Raw genomic sequence first — 25407 nt, 5'->3', positions numbered from 1 at the left:
ATAATGGTACCTCATTGTGGTTTTGATTTGCATTTCTCTGATAATGAGTGATGTTGAGCATCTTTTCATGTGTTTTTTTGCCATCTGTGTGTCTTCCTTGGAGAAATGTCTGTTTAGTTCTTTGGCCCATTTTTGATTGGGTCATTTATTTTTCTGGAGTTGAGCTGGAGGAGTTGCTTGTATATTTTTGAGATTAATCCTTTGTCTGTTGCTTCATTTGCTATTATTTTCTCCCAATCTGAGGGCTGTCTTTTCACCTTGCTTATAGTTTCCTTTGTTGTGCAAAAGCTTTTAAGTTTCATTAGGTCCCATTTGTTTATTTTTGCTTTTGTTTCTAAAATTCTGGGATGTGGGTCATAGAGGATCCTGCTGTGATTTATGTTGGAGAGTGTTTTGCCTATGTTCTCCTCTAGGAGTTTTATAGTTTCTGGTCTTACATTTAGATCTTTAACCCATTTTGAGTTTATTTTTGTGTATGGTGTTAGAAAGTGTTCTAGTTTCATTCTTTTACAGGTGGTTGACCAGTTTTCCCAGCACCACTTGTTAAAGAGATTGTCTTTTTTCCATTGTATATCCTTGCCTCCTTTGTCGAAGATAAGGTGACTATAGGTTCGTGGATTTATCTCTGGGCTTTCTATTCTGTTCCATTGATCTATATTTCTGTCTTTGTGCCAGTACCGTACTGTCTTGATGACAGTCTCAGATTTTGTGGTGATGGGATTAGTTTCCCGGTTGTCTCTGGCCAATCATTCTGACTCAGGGTCCTTTCTGGTGGCACATGGCTCACTCAGCCAATATCGATGCCAGCGAGGGGGATTCTGGGAGGTAGTAGGACACATGGCATCTCCTTTTGACCTTTCCTGAATTCTTCCATTTGGTGGTGCCTTGTTAGTTCTGTGTTCCTTACCAGGACCTCTTGCCATGAAATAACTCACACAAATGGTTACTGTGGTACCTGGTCAGGGTGGGCGGTTTTAGTCAGTGTGTTCCAGTAACAACTTACCCTTGAGAGACTTCATACTCAGGATACTTCTTGGGAATTGGGGTGGAGGTTTCTTTCATCTGTAACTACTTTCAGCTAAGAGTGGTTGTAGTTCTGCCTAGTAGAGCAGAAGTCTCCCTCTACCTGATCTAAATCAAGGTGTTCTGTGCCTGAAACCAGTATTTACCCTCGTAGTAACAGCAATTTAGTCTGAAACTATTGGACCCTGTCAGAGATGAAACAGGGGCCAAACAGGAGGCCTAACAGGACAGTCATCACCAGGCCTAGAAAAGGAAGACAAAATTTGGAGTGAGGGATGCAGGATATGTGACTTTGTTCTGATTGGTTGGTGGTGAGGTAGCAGGGTAGTACTCCAGGAATCTTGTACTCAGCCTGGTTACCATACTCCACTTGGGTGGGGACTCCAGTTCTGCAATGAAATCAAAGGTATTGCTATGGATATTCCTTGAATAGGAACCAGGACCTTGCCCCAAGGCTGTACCACCACTTTACTGCTCCTCCCCTGTTCCTGTATCCCCTTCCTTCACTGACCAGCAGTGGTTTGAATCTGCCCTTTGGAACTCAGGGAAGGTCAGGAGGTTGAATGAAGCCTATATCCTACAAAAAAAAACTGGGGACACAGAAAGGATTTGTAGTCCAGAGCCCCAGAGTCTTGCTCAGTTTTAATTCGGGGAACTGGACAACTTTGGCTCTGAAAGCTTCCTGTCAAAATGGGGGCATAGTGCTGCCTTCAGTTTGGAGAATAGACACTGAATTGGAAGTATTCGAGTTCCAAGTCCTGGATGTGTGTCTTGTATGATTAAAACCTCAATCCCTTGGTGTGCCATTTTGTTGTAACAGACCCAATTAGAAGTAGTCGGAGGAGCAACAACTAGAATTTTAATAGACAAAATAAATCTCATTTCTTTTCAGAAGAATAAGCCTGAAACCCAGTCTGGACCTGGCATTTTGGGGGGACTTATAGCCAGGTAGCCAGTTGTTTAGTTTTATCTAAGTAGGTTTTAACGTTTAAGGTAGTATTGACATACAGATAACAGGTGCTATTGGTCATCATACATGTCTCTTCTTTTTGTCAATGTATGATCTAAAGCAATTTCCTTGTCCAGAAATGTAATACAAGAAGAAACCTTGAAAAAGTAAGGTTGCAGTTACTGGCTGCCAGCAGACATGGTTTGAGAATATCCAGGGATATCTGGTGGGATCCGCAAGGCGGACACAACTCAGAAAACTCAAGTTCCTGTAAAGAGCTTGTCTGAATTATACCCATAATGTCACCTAGTTATTTCCTTGGACGTCTGAACCATAACTACTCCATTTTTACTTCAATTGTCCTTAGTAGCCAAAGCAGATGTCACCATTAACAATGTTAGTGTTTCTCTAGGTATGAGAAGATGCAAGAATTGGGACTCATCAAATCTCCTGAAAATATCTAACTATCTTAAGGCCTGTTCTGCCAGTATTTCCCAGAGCACAGAGTGCCTCATTTCTGATCTCCACCCTGAACTTCTTTCAGGGAGTGTTGCAGGTCCGAAGCTGCAGTGGGCATGGTCTAATCTTTGTAGAGGTAGGTGGCAAGTGCTAGTTTCCAATTGGCAGGGCTTATTCATGGTCATAAATTTGATCATGGTTTGGGTAGTGCATTTCATGACCATTTCATCCCATGATGCTGGGAATGCTCATTCTCAGGTCTGGCAGAGATTTTGCTGATAGGCTACTCAATATGCTATCACTGGATTAGGCCCTAAAACAGTATCCAAAAATTCTCTGGACCACCTCTCTATATTAGCCTTTTATGTATGAGGAAAATAAGAGTGGGCTCTTGTCTAACATTCAGAAATGATTTGTTCAAGGTGACACATGGGCTGACAAAGCAGGAGACTTTATTGGAAAGGGGCACCTGGGTGGAGAGCAGCAGGGTAAGGAATCCCAGGAGAACTGCTTTGCCACAAGGCTCACAGTCTTGGGTTTTATGATGATGGGATTAGTTTCTGGCCAATCATTTTGATTTATGGATCCTTCTTGGTGGTGCACACATTGTTCAGACAAGATGGATCCCAGCGAGGAGGATTCTGGGAGGTGGTAGGACATATGGCGTCTCTTCTCGACCTTTCCCAAATTCTTCCATTTGGTGGTGCCTTGTTAGTTCTGTGTTCCTTACCAGGAACTCTTGTCATTAAATAACTCATATAGATGGTTACTATGGTGCCAGGGTGGGCGGTTTTAGTCAGTATGTTTCCCCTAACAATCTGATTCTTCCCGATGTCTGTCTCAGCTCTGACTTGGCTTTGCATCCAGCCTTCTGCTGTTCCTTGAACCTTTCCTCCTAACACCATCTCCTATGTAACTCATTCTCTGTAAAACCCTCAGTGTCACCTGTTGCCAGCTGCCATTTCCTTCTCCCTCCCTTTCAGAGACCTTGACTTAATGTTCCTTGTTTTTATGTCTGGTTACCTGTCCTTACTCTGATGTGTCACCTGCCAACCTCCAAATTGTGATTTAAATTCTACTGGACCCTCGCATGCCACATGTTAGCCCCCTTTCAAAGGAGCTCAAAAATATTGGTGTGCTTTGGTGCTATTTAGGACCGATCCTTTTGCCTTTCTTTTAACCCTGTGCCTTTAATCAGCTTCTGCTTCCCTGGCAGTATGGGGATAATTGGCATATTTCTTAGTCAGAGCCCATTGTATAGATTTCTTTGACAGCAGGCAATTTTGCCCTAGTCCATATCTGGCATTGAGTGAAAGTCACTCAATCGTGTCCGCCTCTTTGCGAACACATGGACTATACAGTCCATGGAATTCTCCAGGCCAGAATACTGGAGTGAGTAGCCTCCCTTCTCCAGGAGATCTTCCCAACCCAGGGATCGAACCCAGGTCTCCCACATTGCAGGCGGATTCTTTACAAGCTGAGCCACCAGAGAAGCCCATATCTGGCATTATTACCAATAATTACCATTATTATTGCTATTGTTTTGTTTTATCAAGTCTAATAAGTCCAGCAGGTCTGGCTGATTGAAACATTGCAAGGAGGCACTTGCTTGGCAAGTCTCTCCAGAGAGAATTCTTTTCTTCTGGTAGTGGTCTCACCCTCAAGGAGTTAGTAGCCCCCTTCGGGACTCACTTTCTCAAAGTGTGGCCCTCTAGGAATTTCTAGGTGTTCTGAAGGCTGCTGGCAAGCTGTAGCTTTGATGTTTCTTATGGGATGTTGTCTGAATTTCTGCATCAGGTCGGAATTACTAACATGATATTTAATAAAATCTATGTGTCCTCCCATTGGCACACCAGAGAAGGTAACTTTGATCTGTCCATTGGACCAGAGAAGGTTTTAATTTTCTAATGGTGACAAATACAATTAAGTAGAATGGATACTCACAGGCCTTGTTTACTTTGAAGTATTTTATAGCCTCTAACTTTGAGAATAACTGATTGAGGAACTTTCTAGCCTTGCACCTTTGCTCTTTGTTCCTTCTCAGGAGTTCTGGGCACAAGGGCGAGGGAAAAACAAAGAGTAACTTGATTTCTCAAAGAGGTCTCCTTGCTTAATTTGCACTAAAGCAGGGGTCAGCATACTAGGGCCCGTGAACCAATTCTGCTCACTACCTGTTTCTGTAAATAATGTCTATTTTTGTAATAACATTTTATCAGCACGTAGCCATACTCACTTGTTTACATATTGTCTACAGCTGCTTTTCCTCTAGAATGGCAGAATTGAGGGCCATTATAGTTCTCAAAGACTAAATTAAGCTGTGAATTTATTGGCTATTGTTGTATAGGGCAGGACATTGAGTTTGTTGAGTGTTTCCTGGACCTTCTTATTGTTCTCCATCTTGAGCTGAGTATGTGAAGAGATATATGCAAGGAAGTGGTTTTGGAAATAGCCTACTTCCTCGTAAATAATGAAGATTTTTAGAATCCATATGATATTACTAGGTGTTTTCCTGTTTGAATGGGCAAAATCTCCATTATCAGTGATGCATTCCTAGTACCTACCCCAGGGCCACACAATCTCAGCTCTGGTATCAATAAGCTATCATCCAGGGGTTCTGTTTTCCCCAGTGGCCAATCAGAAACATACTACTTCTCTAGTGTAGAAACAGTTTGCTCTTTTTTGATTGTTGTTATTTCGTCATGATCCCCTATTTCTTTCCCATTATAGACAGTCATTGGATTTTTTACAAAGGCCCTGAATAGCTTGTATACATTTATTGATTTTGAATTTTAAACTGGTCTATTAAATATTAAGCCCTAAGATACATGGTGTATGTATGTGTTACTAGCTCAGTCGTGTTTGACCATTTATGACTCCATTAACTGTAGCCCGCCAGGTTCCTGTGTCCATGGAATTCTACAGGCAAGAATACTGGAGTGAGTAGCCATTCCCTTCTTCAGGAGAACTTCCAGACCTGCGGACTGAGCCCAGGTTTCCCACATTGCAGGCAGATTTTTTACCATCTGAGCCACCAGGGAAGCCCAAGGTATATGAAAGTGAAAGTGAAAGCACTCAGTCAGTGTCTGACTCTTTGTGACCCCATGAACTATATACTCCATGGCATTCTCCAGGCCAGAATACTAGAGTGGGTAGCCTTTCCCTTCTCCAGAGGATCTTCCCCACCCAGGGATCGAACCCAGGTCTCCTGCATTGCAGGCAGATAGATTCTTTACCAGCTGAGCCACAAGGGAAGCCCAGTATATGGTACAACTAAATAATATATAAATAATGTATGGCTCTGCTGGAAGGGAAACCTGTGATTTATGATGTATTATTTATCATAAGAGATAAATTAGATGACAGGAATCTCCTTCTCTCTCTGACAAATTTGGAAATTGCTGGTTCATTAAAGGGGCTAGACCAGCATTTCCCTTTATAGTTAACAATGATGTAATATACCAAGTAGTGAAGGTGACAGGACAGGAACCACAAAAGTCATGTTTTGTGACTAGGGCATGTTGCCTAGTCAGACTTTCTCCACTGGTCAGATAATATTTCACTGAGGTCTAAAGAAATGAAATGCTCTGAACAGGAGTACCTCTCAGTTTCCATGGTATTTATTATCCCTTGTGATTGGTATGATTATGGTATTTTGCTGTGATTATTCTGATATGATTTAAAAGGAATTTTTAAAATGTGACAGTTGCTGGATGCAATTTCATGTTATTGGTGGTACTTTACTAAAATGGACCAATTGGGCATCTAAAACCTGGTTGATTAGACTAACCTATATTTTATTCTCTTACATAAATAGGGCAGAGAGAATAAGAGCTATAGTATTGGGGTGGGGGTCTGGGAGTTCATGGAGTCCACTGGAGTGGGATTACTTTGTTTTCCAGGCATCAAAACCAACCAACATAGGCAAGAGCTAGAGAAGGAATTAGATTGTTGCCTTTGTGGTGTTTTTCATCGTTAATTTCTGTCCTTTGGGAGCACTAGAAACTAGTTTGTTAGGGAAAATATAACTTTTGGGCCCCAGGGATTTATAATTAACTTCTTTTTTTTCAATCTAACATAAATGACATTTGGGACTAAGTGGTCAAAGATACAGTTTTGGTTGAAGTTATGTTACTGAGTTTAGGTATTTCAGCATATTCTCTATCTAGGAAAGAGAGCTAGCTCATCGTAAGGCAGCATGGTGAGGCTTAGCACAGTGGTTGCTCCTGTGGGAGTATTGTCACTGAAGGAACACAGACCTATGTTTGTATTCCATATCTGCCATGGACTAGTTGGGTGACATTTGGCAAGCTACCAACCTCTTAAAGTCTCAGTTTCCTCAACTGTAAATGGAGACAGTAATACCAACATTGGGTCATTGAGTGTATTAATAAAACAACATTTAAAAGTAGCATGCCTTTAATAAATGTTAGTCTCTGTTAGCTAAGAATTTTCTTAAAAAACATTTTTTATTGAAGTGTAGTTGATTTACAATATCATGTTAGTTTCGGGTGAAAAACACAGCAACTCAGTTTTGTACACACACACACACACACACACACACACACACACACACATATTCCTTTTCAGAGTCTTTTTCCTTATATGTTATTGCAAAATATTGAGTATAGTTCTCTGTGTTATACAGTTAAAAAACATTTATGGTTTTATTTGTGGCATAAATAAACTTTAATTTAATTAGCAACTTGGTTGGAGTTTGGATATAGGTCATTTCTCCAGAATTCAAAAACATGTTTTACAAAGAGAAGAGCAAAAAATGTGAGTCATAAATAGCTCTGCAGTTACTTTAGTGACAGTAAAGTAGGGACTGATCAGAAAACCTTCTAGGCTGGCTTATAAAAGCAACTTCATTCACAAAGAAAGTATAGGTATGCCTGGTCTTGGTCTCTTTTTCTATAATAACCATTTGAGTAAGATTAACATTGTTATTTGTAGTGCCCTTGAGTGTGATGTTATATAATACCTTTGCTTTGACTGAGAAAGAGAACACTTGGTAGGTCTGGTCAAAGTGCCTAATCCTTAGTACTCTCTAAATGTTTTATTTGAATTGAATAGTGAGACCTTATTTTACAGCAGATGAATTGAGACACAGGACAGTTAAATGGCTTATCCAGGAATTAACACACAGAGACTGTGGCCTTGTCCATATGGGACCTGGTTTCCTGCCCTGGTTTCTTAACACAAATCCTTCCGTTTCCAGCCTGTCTTTCCTCTTGCTCAAAGCATATTTTGCGGTATAAAGACTTCCTTCCCCTTTCCAGTTGGTGATTTGCTTTTACCTAAATTAGGAGAGTGGGTTAAAAATGCAGACAGAGTGCATATGGCAATTCAAATGTTTTATATAGGATTTTGCAGTTGAAATCACAACAAATAGGGACAACTCTTTTTGTCTGTTTCATCAGAGCTGAGGTTGAACAAAGGGTCTTGGGCGGGGCTGTGGAAAAGGATGGGTGGTCATGGCATAGATTTGTATAGACAGATGGTGTTGGCTTGGAAGAAAAACTAACAATGGTGTGTGTGGGGGGTTATAGAGAGTGTATCTCCTCCTACAGCCTGAATCTTTGAACCTGATTACATTCCCCAGGGACTTCACATTGATTTACTTAAAGTTGCTTATTCTGATAGAGAAAGTCATAGGAGGAAGGCTAATGTACACTAATGGGGCTGTGTGTAGAAATCCTCTCTTTCAATATGCAGACATCCTCTGTCTCTAGAAAACTGGCCTCTGTTTGAACTTATCACTATGCTCCAGTTGTTGCAGAAGTAATTTAGAAGCCCTAGAAGAAATACATAAACGAGGGCACCAGGCTTAAGTTAGAGAGGAATAGTTTCACATTTAATGGCAGACTGTTTGGCCTGTTTGTCTTTCCTCTCCCTTTGCTTCCTGTCTGATGTTGAGTCATTGCAACAGCTCTTTATGATTGTAGGGAGCCTTGGCCAAGGAGGGAATGGAAACCAGGCATTTTGATTTCTGATCTGATATCTGGACTACCTTCAGAATGCTCCTGGAACTTGTATAAATGAAGAAATGCTTTTAGGGTTAATACTAGACAAAAAATTAAATACTTCTATATGAAAAGCCAGCCTTCATTGCTTAGTTGTTTTCTTTCCCTTTCAGGTCCCAAGTACACAGCTGAGATGGGCTTACTATCTTTCTCATGTACTGTTTTAGACAAATTCTTCTCTGTTCATAGAAGCTCCTTCTGATTGTCAGTATGCCTTACAAGGTCAGGAAGGAGATATGTTTAATAGAGTCTGATGAATAATTTAATATTATTTTTAATTATGGTAAAATATACATAACATAAAATTTACCAGTATAACCATTTTAAGTGTTCAATTCAGTGGTTTTAAATAAATTCATATTGTGCAACCATGACCACCATCCATCTCCAAATTAATTTCATCTTTCAAACCTGAAAGTCTATCCTATTAAATAAGAATTCCCATTCCCCTTTGCCTCAGCTCCTGGTAACCATCATTCTGCTTTCTGTCTCTGTGAATTTGACTCTTCTAGGTACTCCATATTATGAACTCACACTATTTGTCTTTTTGTGACTGGCTTATTTCACTTAGCACAATGTCCTTAAGGTTTATTTGTGTTGTAGCATGTATCAGAATTCCCTTTCTTTTTTAAAATTGAAGAATAATTGACTTACAATATTATATTACTTTCAGATATACAGCACAATTATTCAATATTTTTTACACATTACAAAATGATCAGCATAATAAGTCTAGTTGCCATCTGTCACCATAAAAAGTTATCACAATACTATTGACCATATTCCCTATGCAAAACAATAATTACTTCTCTGTGATTTATTTTATAAGTGAAACTTTCTGCTTCTTAATTTCCCTCACCTATTTCACTCATCCTACCCACCCCACTCTCTTCTGTCAACTGCCAGTTTGCTCCATGTATCTATTAATCTTTTGTGTTGTTTTATTATGTTTGTTCATTAGTTTTGTTTTTGAGATTTCTTTTTTTTTTTTTTTTTGCTTGATACCAGCTGAAGCAGCCTTTTTATTACTTTTATGTACAGAAAACTCAATAGTGTACACTCAGCCCAGCTTGGTGGCCAGTTCTTTGGCCTTAGCCTTTTCCAGCTTGGCGATGCGAGCCACTGACTTCGGCCCCAGGACATTGCCTCCCCAGTGATGGCGGATCTCATCGTATCTGTCGTTGTAATTGGTTCTGATGGCTTCCACCAGCTTAGCCAGGGCACTCTTGTCCTCCGAGTTGACTTGTGTGAAGGCTACGGTGGTACATGTCTTCCTGTGGACCAGGCGCCCCAGCCGGGCCTTACCCTTGATGATGCAGTAGGGAACCCCCATCTTGCGGCACAGGGCAGGCAGGAAGACCACGAGCTCGATGGGATCCACATCGTGAGCGATCACCACCAGCTGAGCTTTCTTGTTCTCCACCAGGGTGGTGACAGTGTTGACCCCTGCTCTAAGGACAGGTGGCCTCTTGGTGGGGACGTTGCCTTTGCCGGCGGCTTTCTTCTCAGCGCGGGCCAGCAGCCTCTGCTTCTTCTCCTGCTTTGTCTCTGGTCTGTACTTGTGGGCCAGTTTAAGCAGTTGAGTAGCTGTTTGTCGGTCCAAGGCCTGGGTGAATTGATTAATTGCAGGAGGCACTTTCAGCCGCTTATAGAGAATAGCCCTTTGCCGCTGCAGCCGGATGTAGCGGGGCCATTTGACAAAGCGGGTGAGGTCCCTCTTGGGTTGGATGTCCTGTCCAATGCCAAAATTCTTGGGCCTCTTCTCGAACAGGGGGTTGACCACCTTCTTGGCCTCCTGCTTCTTCACCACGGCCGGGGCCGGGGCCACCTTCTTCCCCTTGGCCTTCTTTCCCTTCGGCATCTTGAAAGGCTGGCGTAGAGAGCTAGTTTTGTTTTTGAGATTTCAACTGTAAGTGAAATCATGTGGTGTTTGTCCTTGTCTGCTTGACTTATTCCACTTAGTATAATACCCTCTGGACCATCCATGTTGTTGCAAATAGCAAAATTTCATTCATATTTATGACTGAGTAATGCTCCACCATATGTATTTATGTATGTATGTTGTTCAGTCATTCAGTCATGTCCGACTCTTCACAACCCCATGGACTGTAGCATGTGTGTATGTATGTATGGATAAAGATATCTTCTTTATCCATTTGTCTGTTGATTGGCACTTGGGTTGCTTCCATATCTTGGCTATTGTAAATAATGCTGCAATAAATAAGGGGTGCATGTAGCTTTTTATTTTTTTTATTTTTTTTTTATTTTTTTTTCAATTTGTTTCAATTGTTTATTAACGGACCAGATTACAAAAATAATCCTGGTAGATACCTTAGTTCATCCTTCTAATAAGCCTGTTGATCTGGTCTTCCCTGTTGCCAGCATCTCCACCTTCTACAAAATGGGTGGTCTTTTTCTTCATTCCACCTCGTGGAGAAGAAAATTTAAAGGGCCACAGGAAGTTGCTTGCTTCTTTGAAACGTTTTCCAACAGTATAGATCTCATGAATCAGATCCTCCATGCAGATGATTCCGTATTTCCCAAGAGATCGAGCAATCAATGCATTGTCTGTCAGGGCAATTCACTTTTTGTTGATTTTGCCATAACCACGCTTGTAAATCAATTCATTTACAGACTTCAGATTTGGGTACCCCCATGCAATGTATGGCTCCACAATTCTCAGCATGTTAATTGATGCCTTGTTGAGCTTCACAAAGGTGCCATTGAAGATCTGCCGGAGGAGAAGGAGCTGCAGCACCTTTCGAACCTTTGGGCTCACACCGTTGATACCTCTGATCCTGATGACAAATGCCAATTTGGGTTCCGCGGGTACATAGAAGTTGCCAGCTTTTCGTGCCATCCTAGCCATTCGAATTTCAGTTCTGTACATCTGCCTGTATTCCTTGTGGTAATGCTTAGCTTTTTCATAAATAAGCTTCCTCCTTGCCTTTCGAAGCATCTTTTGGGCAAACTTCTTTCTCAGGCGCTTGATCTTAAGCTCTGCGAAATTCTTCCGCTTTTTCTTAAGGGTTTATGGCACAGCAGGAACCTTCTTTTTCTTCTCTTCTGCACCCTCCATGGTTCCAGCTGGGAAAGAGGACGCATGTAGCTTTTTAAAAAAATAAATTTATTCATTTTAATTGGAGGCTAATTACTTTACAATATTGTAGTGGTTTTGCCATACATGAATCAGCCACAGGTGTATATGTGTTCCCCATCCTGGATCCCCTCCCACCTCCCTCCCCATCCCATCCCTCTGGGTCATCCCAGTGCACCAGCCCCAAGCACTCTGTCCCATGTATCGAACCTGGGCTGGCGATCCATTTCACATATGATAATATACATGTTTCAATGCCATTCTCCCAAGTCATCCCATCCTCGCCCTCCTCCACAGAGTCCAAAAGACTGTTCTATATATCTGTGTCTCTTTTGCTATCTTGCACATAGGGTTATCGTTACTATCTTTCTAAATTCCATATATATGTGTTAGTATACTGTATTGATGTTTTTCTTTCTGGCTTACTTCACTCTGTATAATGGCTCCAGTTTCATTCACCTCATTAGAAATGATACAAATGTATTCTTTTTAATGACTGACTAATATTCCATTGTGTATATGTACCACAGCTTTCTTATTCATTCATCTGCTGACAGACATCTAGGTTGCTTCCATGTCCTGGCTATTATAAACAGTGCTGTGATGAACATCAGGGTACATGTGTCTCTTTCAATTCTGGTTTCCTTGGTGTGTATGCCCAGCAGTGGGATTGCTGGGTTATATGGCATTTCTATTTCCAGTTATTTAATGAAACTTCACACAGTTCTCCATAGTGGCTGTACTAGTTTGGATTCCCAACAGTGTAAGAGGGTTCCCTTTTCTCCACACCCTCTCCAGCATTTATTGTTTGTAGACTTTTGGATAGCAGCCATTCTGACTGGCGTGAAATGGTACCTCATTGTGGTTTTTATTTGCCTTTCTATGATAATGAGTGATGTTGAGCATCTTGTCATGTGTTTGTTAGCCATCTGCATGTCTTATTTGGAGAAATGTCTGTTTAGATCTTTGGCCCATTTTTTGATTGGGTCATTTATTTTTCTGGAATTGAGCTGCAGGAGTTGCTTGTATATTTTTGAGATTAATTCTTTGTCAGTTTTTTTTGTTTGCTGTTATTTTCTCCCATTCTGAAGGCTGTCTGTTCACCTTGCTTATAGTTTCCTTTGTTGTGCAAAAGCTTTTACATTTCATTAGGTCCCATTTGTTTATTTTTGCTTTTATTTCCTTTACTCTGGGAGGTGGGTCATAGAGGATCCTTCTGTGATTTATGTCATATGTCAGAGAGTGTTTTGCCTATGTTTTCCTCTAGGAGTTTTATAGTTTCTGGTCTAACGTTTAGATCTTTAGTCAATTTTGAGTTTATTTTTGTGTATGGTGTTAGAAAGTGTTCTAGTTTCATTCTTTTACAGGTGGTTGACCAGTTCTCCCAGCACCACTTGTTAAAGAGATTGTCTTTTCTCCGTTGTATATTCTTGCCTCCTTTGTTAAAGATAAGGTGACCATAGGTTCGTGGATTTATCTCTGGGCTTTCTATTCTGTTCCATTGATCTATATTTCTGTCTTTGTGCCAGTACCATACTGTCTTGATGACTGTGGCTTTGTAGTAGAGCCTGAAGTCAGGCAGGTTGATTCCTCCAGTTCCATTCTTCTTTCTCAAGACTGCTTTGGCTATTCGAGGTTTTTTGTATTTCCATACAAATTGTGAAATTATTTGTTCTAGTTTTGTGAAAAATACTGTTGGTAGCTTGATAGGGATTGCATTGAATCTATAGACTGCTTTGGGTAGTATACTCATATTCACTATATTGACTCTTCCAATCCATGAACATGGTGTATTTTTCCATCTGTTTGTGTCCTCTTTGATTTCTTTCATCAGTGTTTTGTAGTTTTCTATACATAGGTCTTTTGTGTCTTTAGGTACATATATTCCTAAGTATTTTATTCTTTTCGTTGCAATGGTGAATGGAATTGTTTCCTTAATTTCTCTTTCTGTTTTCTCATTGTTAGTATATAGGAATGCAAGGAATTTCTGTGTTTTAATTTTATATCCTGCAACATTACTATATTCATTGATTAGCTCTAGTAATTTTCTGGTGGAGTCTTTAGGGTTTTTTGTGTAGAGGATCATGTCATCTTAAAGTTTCACTTCTTCTTTTCCAATCTGGATTCCTTTTATTTCTTTTTCTGCTCTGATTGCTGTGGCCAAAACTTCCAAAACTATGTTGAATAGTAGTGGTGAGAGTGGGCACCCTTGTCTTGTTCCTGACTTTAGGGGAAATGCTTTCAATTTTTCACCATTGAGGATAATGTTTGCTGTGGGTTTGTCATATATAGCTTTTATTATGTTGAGGTATGTTCCTTCTATTCTGCTTTCTGGAGGGTTTTAAATCACAAATTATGTTGAATTTCATCAAAGGCTTTTTCTGCATCTATTGAGATAATCATATGGTTTTTATCTTTCAATTTGTTAATATGTTGTATTATGTTTATTGATTTACTGATATTGAAGAATCCTTGCATCCCTGGGATGAAGCCCACTTGGTCATGATGTATGATCTTTTTAATATGTTATTGGATTCTCTTTGCTAGAATTTTGTTAAGGATTTTTGAATCTGTGTTCATCAGTGATGCCTGTAATTTTCTTTTTTTGTGGCATCTTTCTCTGGTTTTGGTATTAGGGTGATGGTGGCCTCATAGAATGAATTTGAAAGTTTACCTTCCTCTGCAATTTTCCGGAAGAGTTTGAGTAGGATAGGTGTTAACTCTTCTCTAAATTTTTGGTAGAATTCAACTGTGAAGTCGTCTGCTCCTGGCTTTTGTTTGCTGGAAGATTTTTGATTACAGTTTCAATTTCCATGCTTGTGATGGGTTTGTTAAGATTTTCTATTTCTTCCTGGTTCAGTTTTGGAAAGTTATACTTTTCTAAGAATTTGTCCATTTCTTCCAAGGTGTCCATTTTATTGGCATATAATTGCTGTCTCTTATGATCCTTTGTATTTCTGTGTTGTCTGTTGTGATTTCTGCATTTTCATTTCTAATTTTGTTGATCTGATTTTTCTCCCTTTGTTTCTTGATGAGTCTGGCTAATAGTTTGTCTATTGTATTTATACTCTCAAAGAACCAGCTTTCAACTTTGTTGATTTTTGCTATGGTCTCTCTTGTTTCTTTTGCATTTATTTCTGCCCTAATTTTTGTGATTTCTTTTCATCTACTAAGCCTGGGTTCTTCTTTCTTCCTTTCTAGTTGCTATAGGTGTAGCGTTAGGTTATTTATTTGATTTCTCTCCAGTTTTTCGAGGTAGGCTTGTATTGCTATGAACCTTCCCCTTAGCACTGCTTTTACAGCGTCGATAGGTTTTTGGTTGTTGTGTTTTCATTTTCATTTATTTCTATGCATATTTTGATTTCCTCTGTGATTTGTTGATTTTTCAGCAGTGTGTTGTTCAGCCTCCATATGTTGGAAGTTTTAATAGTTTTTCTCCTGTAATTGGCATCTAATCTTACTGCATTTTGGTCAGAAAAGATGCTTGGAATGATTTCAGTTTTTTTGAATTTACCAAGGCTAGATTTATGGCCCAGGATGTGATCTATCCTGGAGAAGGTTCCATATGCACTTGAGAAAAAGGTGAAATTCATTGTTTTGGGGTGAAATGTCCTATAGATTATCAATTAGGTCCAGCTGGTCTATTGTATCATTTAAAGTCTCTGTTTCCTTGTTAATTTTCTGTTTAGTTGATCTATCCTTAGGTGTGAGTGGGGTATTAAAGTCTCCCACTTTTGAAATTAGTGGTTTTTGTTTTTTTTAAAATATTCAGGAATTTCTATATAGTATGGTAGTGCATTTTTAAATTTTTGAGGACTCTCTATATTATTTTCCATAGTGGTTGCGCCAGTTTACATTTCTATTAAAAGTACACGAGGGTTCCTTTTCCAGCACATCCTTGCCAGTACTTGTTTTTTTGTTTTTTGTTGATAGCCCTTCTGACAGGTGTGAGGTGGTATCTCATTGTGGTGTTGAATTGCATTTTGCTGATAATTAGTGATGTTGAGCATTGTTACATGTGTTTGTTGGAAATCTGTATATCTTCCTTGGATAAATGTCTATTCAGGTCCTCTGCCCATTTTTTAATCGTGTTATTTGCAGGTTTGTTGTTGAGTTGTGTTTTTTGTTTATTTTGCATATTATCCCCCATCAGAGTTATTGTCTTCAAATTTCTTCTTCCATTCACTAGGTCAGCTTTTCATTTTGTTATTTCCTTCAATGTGCAAAAACTCTTTAGTTTGGTGTAGTCTCATGTATTTATTTTTGTTTTTGTGTCCTTGCTTGAGGTTTCAGATGTAAAAAAAATTCCTAAGAATGATATAACAAAGTACCCATGCTTTCTTTTAGTTTTATAGTCTCAAGGCTTAAGTTTTTAATCCATTTTGAGTTAGTTTTATAAAGTTGTATTTTATGTATGGTGTAAGATGGTGGTCCAGATTAGTTTTTTTACATGTAGGTATCCATTTTCCCCAACATCATTTTATTGAAGACACTGCCTTTTCCCATTGTATATTCCCGTTTCCTGCGTTACAGATTGACCATATGTGTGAGTGTGTGTAATTTGGGGCTATTTTGTTCCACTGCTACGTGTGGAACAAAATGTGTGTTTTCCCGCCAGTATCATAGTGTTTTCATTATTATAACTTTGCAGTACAGTTTGAAGTGATTCCTCCAGTTTTGTTCTTTCTCAAAATTGCTTTGACTATTCAAGGTTTTTTTTTTTGTGTGTGGTTCTATACAAATTTAGGATTATTTGTTCCAGTTCTGTGAAAAATGCTGTTAGTATTTTGATAGGGATCACATTGAATCTGCAGATTGCTTTGGGCAATATGGACATAATAAAAATATTAATGCTTCTAGTTCATGTGCATGGGATATCTTTTCATTTCTTTGTATCTTCTTTAATTTCTTTCATCAGTATCTTACAGGTTTCAGAGTAAAGGTCTTTAAAAAAAGATGTTAGTCACTCAGTCATGTCCAACTTTTTGCGACTGTAGCCTTCCAGGCTCCTCTGTCCATGGAATTTTCCAGGAAAGAATACTGGAGTGGGTAGCCATTCTCTTCTCCAGAAGAGCTTCCTGACCCAGGGATCTAACTCAGATCTCCTGTATTACTTACTGTCTGAGACATCTCTTCAGTTAAAGAGATTCCTAGGTATATTATCCTTTTTGATGTAATTGTAAATGAATTGCCTTCTTAATTTCTGTTTCTGATAGTTTACTGTTAGTATATAGAAATGCAATAGATTTCTGTATGTTAATTTTATATCCTACAGTTTTACCAAGTTCATTGATGAGTTCTAGTAGTCTTTTTGTGGTATATTTAGGATTTTCTATGTATAGTGTCATCTTCAAACAGAGACAGTTTTACTTCTCCTTTTCCAATTTGGATTTCTCTTTTTCTTGTCTGACTGCCGTGTTTGATTCCAATACTTCCAATACTGTGTTGAATAAAAAGAGTGGTCATCCTTGTCTTATTCTTGATTTTAGAGGACATACTTTCTTCAGTTTTCACTATTGAGTATGAGGTTGGCTGTAGGTTTGTCATATATGGCTTTTATTATGTTGAGATATGTTTCTTCTATACCAATTTTTAAAGAACATTTGTCATGAAAAAGTACTAAATTTTGTCAAATGTTTTATTATGCATCTATCAATAGGATCATGTGATTTTTATCCCCTATTCTATTAATGTGCTAGGTTAGGTTCATTGATTTGCAGGTGTTGAGCCATCCCTGGAATAAATCTTACTTGCTCATCGTGTATGATCCTGTTAATGTGTTGCTCAATTTGTTTTGCTTATCATTTGTTGAGGACTTTTGCATCTATGTTCATCAGGGCTTGCTTGTAATTTTCTTGTAGTAATTGGCCTGTGATGTCCTCGTCTGGTTTTGGTTTGGGTCAGGGTAATGCTGGTGTCATAAAATAAGTTTGGAAGTATTCCCTTCTCTTTAATTTTTTGAAAGAGTTTGAGAAGGACTGGTGTTTTTTCTTCTATAAATGCTTGTTAGAATTCACCAGTGAAGCCACCTGATTCTGCACTTTTGTTTGCTGGGAGATTTTCGATTGCTGATTCAATCTCCTTACTAGTAATCAGTCTATTTAGATTTGCTATTTCTTCAAGATTCAGTCTTGGAAGGTCCTGTGTCTAGGAACTTAAGACACTTTTTTCGGGTTGTCTAATTTTTTGTTATATAATTGTTCATAGTATTCTCTTACTATTTGTGTATTTCTGTAGTGTCAGTTTTTAATGTCTCCTCTTTGATTTCTGACTTTATTTATTTGAGCTATATCTTGATTTCTTGGTGAGTCTACCCAATGGTTTGTCAGCTTTGCTTATCTTTCAGGTCTTGGTTTCATTGATATTTTCTGTTGTCTCTTTAGTCTGTATTTCATTTATTTCCACTCTGTTCTTTTTATTTCCTTCCTTCTACTGACTTTGGGTTTTATTTGTTCTTCTTTTTCTATCCTGGAGGTGTAAAGTTAGCTGTTTAGTTGAACTTTTTTCTTACTTCTTGATGTAGGCATGTATCACTGTGAACTTTGTTCTTAGAACTGCTTGTGTTGTATCCCATAAAATTTTGTATATTTCCATTTTCATTATTCTGAAGATATTTTTTGATTTCCTTGTTGACCCATAGTTTGTTTAGCAGTGTTTTGTTTTGCTCTATGTGTTTCTATTTCTTCCATTTCTCTTATTTTTTTTTAAATGATTTTTAAATTTATTTTTGGTTGTGCTGGGTCTTCGTTGCTACACAGGCTTTTCTCTAGTTGCAGTGAGTGGAGGTTACTCTCTAGTTTCAGTGCACTGGCTTCTTATTGCAGTGGCTTCTCTTGTTGTGGAACAAAGGCTCTAGGATGTGTGGGCTTCAGTAGTTGGGGAAAGTGGGCTCAGTAGTTATGGTTCCTGGGCCTGAGAGCACAAGCTCAGTAGTTGTGGTGCATCAAACCCGGGTCTCCTGCTTGGCAGGCAGAGCCACCAGGGAACCCCCATTAGGTCTGTTAATACTTGTCATATTTAGGTGCTCCTATGTTGGGTGCATATAGAATTGTTAGATTTTCTTCTTGGATTGATACTTTTATCATCATGTAATGTTCCTCCTTGTCTCTTGTTACAGTCTTTGTTTTGAAATTTGTTTTGTCTCATATAAATATAGTGATCCCAACTTTCCTTTAGTTTCCATTTGCATGGCATATCTTTTTTTCCATCCCTTTACTTCATTCTTTGTTTGTCCTTACATCTGAGGTGAGTCTCTGTAAGCAGCATATAGATGGGTCGTTTTTTTATCCATTCAGTCACTATGTCTCTCTCAATTGAAGGATTTTGTTCATTTTCACTTGAAGTAATTTATTGATACACATGTGTGTATTGCTTCCTGGCTGTTTTATAGTTTCTTTCTTTTATTTTCTTCTTCTCTTGTTCCCTTCCTTTGTGGTTTGATGATTTTCTTTAGTGGTATGCTTAGATTCTTTTCTCATGTTTTTTATATGTACTATAGAGTTTGTTTTGTGGTTTTCATAAAGCTTACATATAACAATCTATTTTTATAGCTGCCTGTTTTAAGTTGATAAAATTACATTTGAACACATTCTGAAACTACATTTTTACTTCCCCCAACATATTATGTTTGTGATGTCACATTTTACATCTTTTTATCTTGTGTATCCTTTATTGTACCTGTAGTTATCTTTACTACTTTTGTCCTTTAAAGCTTCATGTGTTGTGCTTAGTCACTCAGTCGTGTCCGACTCTTTGTGACCTCATGAACTGTAGCCTACCAGGCTCCTATGTCAATGGGGATTCTCCAGGCAAGAATACTGGAGTGGGTTGCCATGCCCTCTTCCAGGGGATCTTCCCAAACCAGAGATTGAACCCAGGTCTCCCACATTACTGGAAGATTCTTTATTGTGTGAGCCACCCGGGAAGCACTTAAACCTTCATATTTGGTTTATAAATGATTAATCCACTACTGTGACTATGTTTATCTTTACCAGAGAGATTTATACTTTCATATATTTTCTTGTTAGTAATTAGCACCCCTTTTTCATCTTAAAGGAGTCCCTTTAACATTTCTTATAAGGCCAGTTTAGTGGTGATGAAATCCTTTAGCTTGCTTCTACCATTTGACTATTGTGAATAACACTGCTGTGAACATGGATATACAAATATCTCTTGGAGACCACACTTTCAGTTCTTTTGGACATACACCCCAAAGTGGAATTTCAGAATTATATGATAGTTCTATTTTTATTTTTTGAGGAACTTGATAAATAATTTAAGATTTTTCTTCAGGATCTGTAATATTTGCATGAACTAGTCATAAAAGCATTAGTTACACTGCTTTGATTCAGACCCATGATGTGTTCAACCCAAGGTTTATGGACATTGGACATTTGTTTTGATTTAAACCCATTATAGATGGTTTATGGGCAGAGTGACATCACCTCACAGAGTTATCAGATACTAAAAAAATCTAATTTCTCTGTCTTGATTCCATATTAATTTTTCTTTTAATTGCATTCCACATAACTTGGAGTAAAGAATTCCCTGAGTCTACCACATGAAAATATTACATGAAAATCCTTAAATTGATTATTTGAAGCTTCAACAGGATACCTCCTTAACTTTTGTGTTTTTAGACTTGCTTAAAAAATATATTAACATTTCCTTACCTTGTGTGACTCTAAAGTTTTCTATTTTCAGTCATTAGCCCCTAACTTTTCAGACAAAAGAATTGTAATTTTTCTATTTGCACCTCATTTTAAAATATATTAGTTTCTTGGCCAGTGTTTTTTGGGTCCTATCTCTGGATCATCTCTAGCTCTCATATGACATTCTGAACATTGTCCTTAGCATTCCAGCTCATTGCCATGCCTTGGAAAAATATTTTAGCCTGCAAAGTATATAATCCTCTGCCTGGTGATGATCACCATTTAGTTTGGCTTGTATTTTGGGGGAAGGAGTCCATACCTCCTCTTTTCTAGGACTGTAGCTGATAAAATGTTTTTCAGAGATAACTGCACTTATGGAGATGCTCCAGAGTGCCCATCAGAGTCAGCAGAATGAGCACTGGCCTTGGTTTCCTAGAACCAGAAATCAAGTCCCAAATCTTTGGTAACCAGTTCTTAGGTACAGCTAATCTTTTAGAATCTCAGTTTCCTTATGTGTGAAATGGGATTAAAAACACTTGCACTGTTCACCCCACAAGATTATCCTGAGAATCTAGTGAGATCATAGAAGTTAGAGTATTTTCTTATTAAGTGCTTGTAAGAAATGTTGAATAATTGAGACTTAAATACTGTGTTGTTTAATTGCTAAGTTGTATCTGACTCTTCTGTGGCCCCATGGACAGTAACCTGCCAGGTTCCTCTGTCTATGGGAATTTCCAGGCAAGAATACTGGAGTGGGTTGCCATTTCCTTCTCCAGGGGATCCTCCCAAACTAGGGACTGAACCTGCATCTCTTAGTCTCCTGCATTGGCAGGTGGTTCTTTACCACTAGTGCAGCCTGGGGAGCCCCCTAAAATACTGGAAGGTGTATCAGATAGTTTTGCTTCCCTGGCTTAATTTATTCTGGTCCATGGGCCAGTTGCTAAGAATAACCAGCTTAACACTGATCTCATTGCTTCATTACAGTAATAGCACTATGCATTTGGACGTCATTATTCTAACCTTAACATCTAGAATATAACTGGTACTCTATAGCAGTTAGCCCCCAAAGGCCTCAAATACATAAAGTAATTTTCAATTGGCACTCTAATTCATGGTAGAGGATGTGTTTTCCTACTCCTGGGAAATTTAGAAGTAGAAACTAGGGATGTGAATGTGAAGTGGGAAGAAGTCTAGAAACAGAACTTTGATATGAAAAGTTATTGGCTCCAGTTTCATCCATCTCAGTAGAACTGATTAAAATGAATTCTTTTTAATGGCTGAGTAATATTCCATGGTGTATATGTACCACAGCTTCCTCATCCATTCGTCTGCTGATGGGCATCTAGGTTGCTTCCATGTCCTGGGATGTTTCAAGAGAACAGCATCGAAACATGTATATTATCTATGGTGAAACAGATTACCAGCCCAGGTTGGATGCATGAGACAAGTGTTCGGGTCTGGTGCACTGGGAAGACCCAGAGGGATCGGGTGGAGAGGGAGGTGGGAGGGGGGACCGGGATGGGGAATACATGTAAATCCATGGCTAATTCATTTCAATGTATGACAAAAACCACTGCAATGATGTAAAGTAATTAGCCTCCAACTAATAAAAATAAATGGAAAAAAAAAAAGAAAAATTATTGGCAATTGAAGTGAAATTCAGAAAGAGACTAGAAATATCTGAAAAACAGATATAAAGTCTCTAAATCATTGTGCTTTGGGCACATTTTGTGTAGGAGTCTGTAGTTCTACATACTTGAACACTCAACAAGTGTATGACAAATTCAAATTAATTGTTGATGTCATTATGATGAAATTGAGTTGTGTAAAATGCATTTAAGAAGATAGGAAAGTATTAAATGTTAGCTTCCCATTAAAATGGTTAAAATAAAAAAAATCTCAAAAAAATTCTCAGTGCTTAAAAGGATAAGCTTTATTTATATCAATAATTAGTTTTAAGTTTATTATTTCATAATGCTAAATAAATAGGATATCATTGTATTAATATTTTATTAGTCATTATATTATATGAGTATTTTTATTTCTTACTGTTGGATAATTTTGTATTGTTATCCCTAATGTATAGGTAGAGGGCATTGACAGGGTATTATTATGCCAAACTTATAGCATCACTTGGAGAGGAGAGGAATACATGGTTCTTTCTTCTGGTATATTACCAAGCTCTATAAATTATAAATTCTATAGAACTTTCCTATAGGCATAGTCTCATTTTACCTCCATCGTGATCCATTGAGGTACATGTTGCCACCTCTGTTTTACAAATGAGAATGCTGAGGTTTCTAGGATCAATACAGTCTGATCATATATATGGTAAAGCACTGGATTTAAATTTTGTCTTTGACTCTTAGCTCTTGTTTTTTACCAACTCTTCCATGGGTATCATCTTTTGCTTTGTGTTTTAGAACACTTCTGGAAAGGAAGTTAGGACTTATAGGCATCATTACTCTTATTTTATTGTCTGAGGAGATTGAATGGGAAGATCAATCCATGTGAATTGCCAAGGGTCACATGATGGCTAGAATCCAGGTCTACTGATTTCTGGGACATTAGCTATTTAAAAAATAGTTTATTTTGAATTATCAGTACTTTCAAACTTACAGTAAAGTTTAAAAATAATACAAAGAACTTCAGTACATCATTCATTCAGATTCACTGATTGTTAACATGTTGCTAATTCTGTCTCTGAATATTTCCATATTATTATTTTTTTCTGAACCATTTGAGAATAAGTTGCATACATCATTAGCCTTTCCCTTGAATATTTCAGCATGTATTTCCTAATAACAAGGATGTTTAGAAGGGAATCAAGATGGTGGAGGAGTTGTTGGGTATGGAGTTCATCTCTCTCCATGGGTGCATTACAAATATATCTACAGATATAACAGTTCTCCATAACACTGGCTGAATACTAGTGGGAGTCCCTGACGACTGGAAAGGATTATATGAATCCACGCATGGCTGGATAGGACAAAAGAAAGAAGGAAGAAGGAGGAGGAGAGCAAGTAGGACTGGACTTGCACTTTGGGGTGGGGGAGCTGAAGTAGGGGAGAGACTCCCATAATCAGGGCAATTGGTTGGGACAGAAGCATTTAAGGCTATCAGAGGAAGGTGAAGCAGCTGATCTGTGACGGTCTGAATAGAGTGAGAATCACACAGATAATCTGTGCCATGGTCCTATACACCTCAGACAGAGTTGTGGGTCTACTGATGTATGCAGGGGCTGGGAGCTGGAGTGTGGGGTTTGGAGAGAAATCCTGGGGCAAAGACTGCTGTTGACCTTGGGGAGATGGCTTAAGGGGACTGGAGGGAGGAAATCCGCAACAGGGAATGCCTTTGGAGAGAAACTGGGTAGCCATGGAAGCAGGGAGCTACTTCTGAGTCATATGCAAGGGGTAGATCCACCACTGTAGCCTCTTTCTGTCTACATGCAGGCACCATTAGCTGCGAAATAGAGAAGGATCCCAGCAAGGGAAACCCTTTGAGTGCCTGGAGGCTAGAAAAGGCTCCTAAAAGAGTCATATCTCTTGTGCCTATGGCCACTGGCTTCCCGTGCACCTGGCCTTGCTGAGTTCTCTGCAATTCTAGCAGGCATGCCACCTCCTTGCTGTACCTTCACTACAGCAGACCCAAGTTCTCCAGGGCAGCCTCTTGGAGCAGACTCCTGTGGGTGGTCCACACACAGAGGTGGAGATAAAACCACAATGAGCTCCAGGGGTGGAGCAACTAAGGAAGAGGATTGAAAACTTTTCTATCAGCTGCACAAACTGCAGATTAAATCCACATGATTAACTAGGTAGACTGTATCTATGGAATATATGAAAGGACAATGAGTGTTCCTCAAAAGAAAACACTCTAGCTCTGGAAGCTGTGGATAATGGAGGCAAACACATGTGGAAGTAGGGCCAGATTAGAGTCTGGCTGTCTGTCCCCATGCCTGGAGACCAGCCCTTCCCAGCACTGGAAGGACTCCTAGGGAGACAGAGGTGGGCTATGGGCTCACAGCAGGAGCAAGGACATTGAAAGCTGGGACCTTAGGAAAATACATATTAGTATTTTTTGATTCATTCTGTTGTTGGCTCTTTTTTTTTCTCTTTTTCCTCTGTTGTTCTGGTTGTTGTTTTTATTATTATTATTTAGGCTTTTGGGGTTTTTTAAAAATCATACTTTTTATTTCCTTTATATATTTCTACAACTTTGGCTTTCTGCTGTTCTGGTCTTTAATATATATATATATATATATATATATATATCTATATATCTATATATATATATCTTTTTAAAATATACTTCTGTTTTAACTTTGCTTTTCTATTTGTTTGTTTGCTTGTTTGTTTTTTTTACCATTTTTATCTTTTTGTCTTGTTTGCTTTATTCCTCAGCTGGCACTCTGGTTAGGTTTTGTTTTCTAACTTGTGCTTTAGTAAGATTAGTGTTTAATCACTTGATTTTGTTTTTGGTTTCTTTTGTTCTCCAGGTCTCTCTCTTGTAATTTGTTTTCTTTGGTCTGTTTTGGTTTCTTTTGTGTGTGTATGTTCCTTCATTTTTGTTTCTGTCTGTCTGGTTTTGTTTTTACCATTTGTCTGGGTTTTGTTTTTTTTGTGTGTGTTTTTGGGTTTTTTTTTTTAATATTCTTTATTGAAATGACAAACGGCTGGTGGGGTCTTGGTTCCCTGACCAGAAGTTGGGCCTGAGCCTCTGGTGTGGGAGAACCGAGTCCAGAACTCCTCACCCCAGGGGGTAATGATCACTGAGAACTCCCATGAAGGCCTCCATCCAAATCTAAGACCCAGCACTACCCACCTGCCAGCAGCACCCGGCACTGGATGCCTCACTCAAACAACAAAGAAGACAGCAACACAAACCCAACCATCAGCAAGCGGACAGACTGTCCAGATACGCCAAAACACAGCATGTCACAGGGCTCTGCCCATCAGACAGAAAAAACTCACTTTCACCCACCAGAATGCAGAAAAAAGTCCCTCTCAACATGAACCTACACAAGTCACTGAAACACACTCCTCCACTGGGGCAGAGGCCAGAAACAAGAACTACAACCCTACGGCCTGGGAAAAAGATACCTCACACATAGTAAGTTAGTAAAAATGAAAAGTCAGAGAAATATGATGCAGATGAAAGAACAGGGTAAAAACTAACATGACCAAATAAATGAAGAGGAAATATGCA

The 25407-nt window shown here is 38.7% G+C and overlaps 1 protein-coding gene and 2 pseudogenes across 7 annotated transcripts in view; 1 reads left to right on the top strand and 2 right to left on the bottom strand.

Annotated features, from left to right (window-relative positions):
• OPHN1 (oligophrenin 1) overlaps positions 1-25407 on the top strand; it is a 623734-nt gene that overhangs the window by 24145 nt on the left and 574182 nt on the right. The gene's annotated exons all lie outside the window — the stretch shown is intronic.
• LOC110126732 (large ribosomal subunit protein eL8 pseudogene) lies at positions 9430-10335 on the bottom strand (annotated as a pseudogene).
• Positions 10693-11533, bottom strand: LOC139033164 (large ribosomal subunit protein uL30 pseudogene; annotated as a pseudogene).

Source organism: Odocoileus virginianus, chromosome X (genome assembly GCF_023699985.2).
Source record: "Odocoileus virginianus isolate 20LAN1187 ecotype Illinois chromosome X, Ovbor_1.2, whole genome shotgun sequence".
Taxonomy (NCBI): Eukaryota; Metazoa; Chordata; class Mammalia; order Artiodactyla; family Cervidae; genus Odocoileus; species Odocoileus virginianus.
Note: the sequence above shows the minus strand (reverse complement) of the source record. Positions and strands in the feature narration are given on the sequence as shown.